Consider the following 7,969-nt stretch of genomic DNA (forward strand, 5'->3'; position numbering starts at 1 on the left):
CTGCGTGTGTCCGTCCTACCAATTACTATATCTGCATTTATATATATATATATATATAAAAGTCTATATATATATAATTTTCTATATTTTGGTTGTATCTTATAAGCTAAAAAAATCGTTTTTTGCTGTTGTATAGTCTAGAGCAGCATTCAGCGAAATAAAGGAAAAAACGCGCCTCTTCGTCCCGCGGGAGCAGAGCTGTCCTGAGAAAGTCACTGAAAGTTCCGAGAGCCTTTCTGGGATGGGGGGTAGATAAGGAAAAAGTATTAGGCGTTTTATAGAGAAAATACTGCTGCAGGCTCCTATCAGTGCTGACCGCATGTCTGAAGCCACGCGTGCGTGTGGTCATGTGACCTCGCCGTATTCAGGGCGTCTCACCTTGCCCCTGGCGGAGATCACATGACCAATTGCCGGCAACCTCGGGCATGTGACCAGCGGTGAAAGAAGCCCGCCGCAGCATTTTCTCCAGGAAACATTTTACGCGTTTCGTTGTCGTGTTCACATTTTAGCCTTTGTCTATGTTTCTGTGCAGCACTAAAGTGAATGATACCGAGTATCTGAATGTTCAGTCCCGGCAAGCTATGAGCTCCTTTCCACGCTCCAAGTCTGAGATTTTTTTTTAATGGAGGTTCATTTAAAGGTGAATGAGAAATGTGGATTCCTCAGAAGTATTATTCCCCTGAGCCCAGGTCCACATCAAATATGAAATGAGGTGAAGAGGAATTACGTCCCTCAAATCTGATTGGCTGTGTGAAGTGAACACTGGAGTGAAATCTTCCCTCTGGCGGAGCCAAGAGATTTATAAAAAAAAAAATAGAAGAAAATCCGTGTAAATAAAATGTAGAAAAACGCAAAAAACTTTTCCATGAAATAAAAATAAATCTTCCTTTATAAACTCTTCCAGGCCCGGGATTCTGGAAGCCGGATCAGAATACCTCTCATATTGACCAATCAAAATTCACACTAAAAGACATTCCCCGTAGATGACCCGGTACCGGCTGTGGATGTTCTCTGGAATGGACCACACCCAGCGGGGGGCGGAGCCTCAATATGCACCGCCTGCAGATCCCCGCCTGACTCTTCACCACCCAACTTGTCTGTAAAATGAATTGCCGGCCTGAGCAGCTCATGACCCGGAGCGTACAGACCAGAATAATCCCATTCCAGTCCGGAATTCCAATCCATTCATTCATTGATATGAGAGAAAAATAACAATGTCCTCCTCGCCAGAACCCAACAGGTTTGTAGAAAACAATATAACCAATACCTACTAAAAAACAACCCGAAAATATTCCTGGCCACAAAACGATGTGTGAGAGTTCAATTCTACGAATGATATTGCAGAGTAGATGATGGAGAGTTGGGTGAGGAAGACCATTCATTGGCCAACCTTCCAAATGTCAACCACCTGACATACGGCGAGCAGGAATATACCAGCCAACCAGAAAGTGACTCACCTGCCGATGGTTGCCCCCAGTTGTCCTTCATTCACCCCCGGGTATGGCCGTCCCCATTTGTTCTTCATTCACCTGCTGATGGTTGCCCCAAATTGTCCTTCCTTCACCTCCCAATGTTCCCCTCTAATTGTCCTTCCTTCACCTTCCGATTGTTGTCCCCAATTATGCTGATGGTTACCCCCAGTCATCCTTCTTTCACCTGCCGATGGTCCTCCCCAATTGTCCTTCATTCACCTGCCGATTGTTGTCCTTCATTCACCTTCCGATTGTTGTCCCCAATTATGCTGATGGTTACCCCCAGTCATCCTTCTTTCACCTGCCGATGGTCCTCCCCAATTGTCCTTCATTCACCTGCCGATTGTTGTCCTTCATTCACCTTCCGATTGTTGTCCCCAATTATGCTGATGGTTACCCCCAGTCATCCTTCATTCACCTGCCGATGGTCGTCCCCAATTGTCCTTCATTCACCTGCCGATTGTTGTCCCAAGTTGTCCTTCATTCACCTGCCGATTGTTGTCCCAAGTTGTCCTTCATTCACCTGCCGATTGTTGTCCCAAGTTGTCCTTCATTCACCTCCTGATGGTCATTCCAAATTGTCCTTCCTTCACCTGCCAGTGGAGGTCTCCTAATTAACCTTCATTCACCTGCAATGGTTGCCCCCAGATGCCCTTCATTCACCTCCCAATGTTCCCCTCTAATTGTCCTTCATTCACCTGCTGATGGTTGCCCCCAGTCATCCTTCTTTCACCTGCCAATGCTCCTCCTCAATTGTCTTTTATTCACCTGGCGATGGTCGTCCCAAATTGTTCTTCCTTCACCTGCCAGTGGTTGTCCCCAGTTGTCCTTCATTCACCTCCCAATGTTCCCCTCTAATTGCCCTTTATTCACCTCCTGATGGTCGTCCCCAATTATGCTGATGACATTTTTAGTACAATCTTTGTAGAGAAAAATGTGTGCTGGACTTTTAGCAGCCGAGGAACGTTCAGACAGTGCTTTCATATTAGCTCCCAGAATGATGTGGATGAGAAGGAATGGATACAAGGTGGAGCTTATCTATAAAAAGGAAAACGTATACAGAGTTCATCGTTATTAAAATGGAATGAAATATTTGATTGTTTCTCTGATGGTGGCCGTCACCAGATCTTCAGGAATACACGGGCCGGTGCTATTTATTTCTATGATCACATCAAAGGAATCATTCTTTCTGGGTCACAGATTTAGAGATGAGGGTATCTGGGGGTATCCCCTGTGTGTGGACACATCTTCCCCACCATCATAGATGAAGGATTTCGGCCAATGCGGTGTGAGAGTTGGCAGACACCGAATTTGTGGAGTAGTCATCTGATTGGCTGAAGTAGAAAGCTTGGTCTTCCAGAGATGGAGACTTGCACCTCACATGTAGGTGGCTCCACCCCCGAGGGACACAACCTTAGAGAGTGTCATGGGGGGGGGAGGGGCGATGTCAATCTATCTATTCCTATTAGAAATCTTATTTTGTGTCATTATATTTGTTACAATGTAAATCCACCATCTTTACTGCAGATGAGCTGATTGAATGGAGAAATGGGCATTATAGACGGCAGGACACCGACGTGGCACTGAAATTGTCTCCTTCCTGTCCGGCTCATCCTTCCAACCCTGTCAGTGAATGTCTTTCATGATTGCATTGTGTGCCAACAAATAGCCACCCAATGAGGGCAATGTGGAGAAGAGGGCACATGTTGGGTGCAGATCATCTCTCACACATGTCTGGGGATACCATTAGACCGGGTAGATTATCTTTACAGGTTTTCTTCCTTCGTGAAGCTTCTACACATCCCCCATCTCCTTCCACCAGTAAATTCCTTCAATTATTTCGGGTTATTGGCAACTTAAACATCGATGTGATCCCCTCATCTCCAGTGATTATTAGATCTATACTTCTATGTCACCCCCTTCTATACCCCCCCCCCCCCCGTGCTCACTTTACCCTTCTTTTCATGTCTGCCCTCAGTGGGCAGGAGATGTGCCCCATGCCGGGTGGCACTTCGGTCCTCCCCTAGGCAGTCCAGAGGTATGGATGAGTAGTGATGGGGGAGGGGGTAGGATTGGGTAAGTTATCCTTTCGGACGGGATTGTGTCCCCATATGAACTGAAAAGGAAAAGGACTCCATCAATTGGGACTAATATCTGATGATGGTTTCCATATTTTCTTTATACTTTAATGTCAGCAAACGATTCCAGATGTTTAGAGGATGATTCTTGGCACACAACATGCGGGACATATAGAGGGAGCCGCTGAGACTTCCAGGCCGAGACTTTCCATTTCTTCTTTTTATCACATTTGGAGTTGGAGAGACTTTTTCCAGTTCTTTACATCTTCCTCTCCTTCTGTAGGGTGTCTCTATGTGGTCCCCACTCTTCTCCTCTCCTTCTGTAGTGTCCCTCTATGTGGTCCCCATTCTTCTCCTCTCCTTCTGTAGTGTCCCTCTATGTGGTCCCCATTCTTCTCCTCTCCTTTTGTAGTGTCCCTCTATGTGGTCCCCATTCTTCTCCTCTCCTTCTGTAGTGTCCCTCTATGTGGTCCCCATTCTTCTCCTCTCCTTCTGTAGTGTCCCTCTATGTGGTCCCCATTCTTCTCCTCTCCTTCTGTAGTGTCCCTCTATGTGGTCCCCATTCTTCTCCTCTCCTCCTGTAGTGTCCCTCTATGTGGTCCCCATTCTTCTCCTCTCCTTCTGTAGGGTCCCTCTATGTGGTCCCCATTCTTCTCCTCTCCTTCTGTAGGGTCCCTCTATGTGGTCCCCATTCTTCTCCTCTCCTTCTGTAGTGTCCCTCTATGTGGTCCCCATTCTTCTCCTCTCCTCCTGTAGTGTCCCTCTATGTGGTCCCCATTCTTCTCCTCTCCTTCTGTAGTGTCCCTCTATGTGGTCCCCATTCTTCTCCTCTCCTCCTGTAGTGTCCCTCTATGTGGTCCCCATTCTTCTCCTCTCCTTCTGTAGTGTCCCTCTATGTGGTCCCCATTCTTCTCCTTTCCTTCTGTAGTGTCCCTCTATGTGGTCCCCATTCTTCTCCTCTCCTTCTGTAGTGTCCCTCTATGTGGTCCCCATTCTTCTCCTCTCCTCCTGTAGTGTCCCTCTATGTGGTCCCCATTCTTCTCCTCTCCTTCTGTAGTGTCCCTCTATGTGGTCCCCATTCTTCTCCTCTCCTTCTGTAGGGTCTCTCTATGTGGTCCCCATTCTTCTCCTCTCCTTCTGTAGAGTCCCTCTATGTGGTCCCCACTCTTCTCCTCTCCTTCTGTAGTGTCCCTCTATGTGGTCACCATTCTTCTCCTCTCCTTCTGTAGTGTCCCTCTATGTGGTCCCCATTCTTCTCCTCTCCTTCTGTAGTGTCCCTCTATGTGGTCCCCATTCTTCTCCTCTCCTTATGTAGTGTCCCTCTATGTGGTCACCATTCTTCTCCTCTCCTTCTGTAGGGTCTCTCTATGTGGTGGACATTCTTCTCCTCTCCTTCTGTAGTGTCCCTCTATGTGGTCACCATTCTTCTCCTCTCCTTCTGTAGTGTCCCTCTATGTGGTCACCATTCTTCTCCTCTCCTTCTGTAGTGTCCCTCTATGTGGTCACCATTCTTCTCCTCTCCTTCTGTAGTGTCCCTCTATGTGGTCCCCACTCTTCTCCTCTCCTTCTGTAGTGTCCCTCTATGTGGTGGACACTCTTCTCCTCTCCTTCTGTAGTGTCCCTCTATGTGGTGGACATTCTTCTCCTCTCCTTCTGTAGTGTCCCTCTATGTGGTCTCCACTCTTCTTCTCTCCTTCTGTAGTGTCCCTCTATGTGGTCTCCACTCTTCTTCTCTCCTTCTGTAGTGTCCCTCTATGTGGTGGACATTCTTCTCCTCTCCTTCTGTAGTGTCCCTCTTTGTGGTCCCCACTCTTCTCCTCTCCTTCTGTAGGGTCTCTCTTTGTGGTCCCCATTCTTCTCCTCTCCTTCTGTAGTGTCCCTCTATGTGGTCCCCATTCTTCTCCTCTCCTTCTGTAGTGTCCCTCTATGTGGTGGACATTCTTCTCCTCTCCTTCTGTAGTGTCCCTCTTTGTGGTCCCCACTCTTCTCCTCTCCTTCGGTAGGGTCTCTCTTTGTGGTCCCCATTCTTCTGTTTTGCTCATCTTATATTTTTTGTCTTTGTTCCATATACGGTGATATTGTTGTTTTTTTGGTGCGTCTAATTTATTTGATAAAAACCAAATTCGTTTTCTTGTTTTCCATAAATGACGTTGCTGTAACACATTTCCTGAAGTATACCTCACAAATACATCACAGTGCGCTCATGTACAGCTAAATTACAGACCATGCGATGGCGCGGGTGGTATGTACTATTATTGTGTTCGACGCGTTTTATCTCTGCACCAGCGTTGCCTACAAGAGTCACAAAACCACTTCTAGCACTTCTCTGCGCACTGAGGAGGGTTCTGCTTTTACTTGCCATGTACTGCATTATGAAACAGAGATTTGCCACCTAGGTGCTTGTTGGAGGGATTCTCGTGGTATAGGAGGGTCCTGGACACTCCTGATTGGTGGCTTCAGGACACCACGGCAGGTTGACCACGTCTTCTCAATGTTTTTTTGTGATGTAAATGGATAGAAATGAATTTCGGGGCTTTTGACATTTTCCATTGTCAGGGACAATTAAGGCAGGTTTTGCCCCCCATTAGGACGGTTTTCAGGGATCTGCTCCCCCCGACGTTCCATAATCTTTCTTGCTTTATACTAAGTATTGTCAAAATGTAAAAAAAAAAAAAAAAAAAAAAAAAAGAATATTTGAGATGTGCGTTTCGGGTCTGGCTTGTCCATTTTTATCTTTTTTGATGTATTTGAATGAATTATTTTCAGTGTCGGAGTTGTTGATTCCCACGGCTGTGAAAGGGTTGAAGTGAAAAGCGGGGAGCGCAGACTGGGGGGGGGGGCGCAGAATGAGGGGCGCAGAATGAGGGGCGCAGAATGAGGGGGCGCAGACTGGGGGGCGCAGAATGAGGGGCACAGACGGGGGGCGCAGACTTGGGGGGTGCAGAATGAGGGGCGCAGACGGGGGGCGCAGAAAGGGGTGCAGACTGTGGGGCGCAGACTTGGGGGGTGCAGAATGAGGGGCGCAGAATGAGGGGCGCAGACTTGGGGGGTGCAGAAAGGGGCGCAGACTTGGGGGGCGCAGAAAGGGGCGCAGACTTGGGGGGCGCAGACTGGGGGCGCAGAAAGGGGCGCAGATTTGGGGGGCGCAGACTTGGGGGGCGCAGACTTGGGGGGTGCAGACTGGGGGGCGCAGACTTGGGGGGCGCAGGTTGGTTTTGTGGCATAAATAAAGAAATAAATGCAGTATAGTTAGCTAGTAATAGATGTTGATGTATTTGATTTGTCTTTGGATTCCCGGCGCCGATCCTCTCCAATGGAGTTGGACTCGGACGCCACACTTGAAGATATCTTGTGACTGTGGTTACTTGAAATTCCGTTTATTTTGGGGGTGGATTGGATGAATGGTAGATTTGCGATGTCCGGAGGCGCTAGGATTCTTGTGTATTGAACTGCAGATATGATTAGTACAGTAAATTGATGCTGATAATTTTATTTTCTATCATTTTTTTATTTTTTATTTCATGTTTTGTATTTTTCTTTCATCCTCTTCCCCTCCCCCTCCCCCGTGTTCTGTAATTTTTATTTTTTATTTTTAGGGTGCCTAAAAAATGACAAGTATGAATCTTCATTTTTCTGTATTTTATTATAATTTTCACAAGCGTCCCGTTTGTGAAATGTATTATTCCTGACAACTAAAATATTGTGGGTGTTTTAATAAATTTTATATTTATTTTTTGCACTCAAACTCTTGTGTGTTTTTTTCTTTTTCTTTCCATTTCTTCTGATTGGTAATGAATGGAGTGATGTTCGTGGTCGATTATCACCAAATAAAAGGGGCGGAGCTCTTCGGTCACCATGCTGCGGTCATCGTTATCTGCCTTGACAACCAACAGTCAATCAGAGATGAAAATAATGATCATTGTGGCCAATAACAAGCAGCTGAGCGATCGACCCAAAAATGTATTTTACAGAGACTGGAGCTGACAGTATACAGCGTATGGCCGGTGAGGCCGTATTCCTGGAGCTGACAGTATACGGCGTATGGCCGGTGAGGTCGTATTCCTGGAGCTGACGGTATACAGCGTATGACCGGTGAGGCGGTATTCCTGGAGCTGACGGTATACGGCGTATGACCGGTGAGGCCGTATTCCTGGAGCTGACAGTATACGGCGTATGGCCGGTGAGGCCGTATTCCTGGAGCTGACAGTATACGGCGTATGACCGGTGAGGCCGTATTCCTGGAGCTGACAGTATACGGCGTATGGCCGGTGAGGCCGTATTCCTGGAGCTGACAGTATACGGCGTATGGCCGGTGAGGCCGTATTCCTGGAGCTGACAGTATACGGCGTATGACCGATGAGGCCGTATTCCTGGAGCTGACAGTATACGGCGTATGACCGATGAGGCGGTATTCCTGGA

The sequence above is a fragment of the Lithobates pipiens genome, unplaced genomic scaffold (genome assembly GCF_037356315.1).
Source record: "Lithobates pipiens isolate NorthernLeopardFrog02 unplaced genomic scaffold, aLitPip1_a1.2 Scaffold_86, whole genome shotgun sequence".
NCBI classification, from domain to species: domain Eukaryota; kingdom Metazoa; phylum Chordata; class Amphibia; order Anura; family Ranidae; genus Lithobates; species Lithobates pipiens.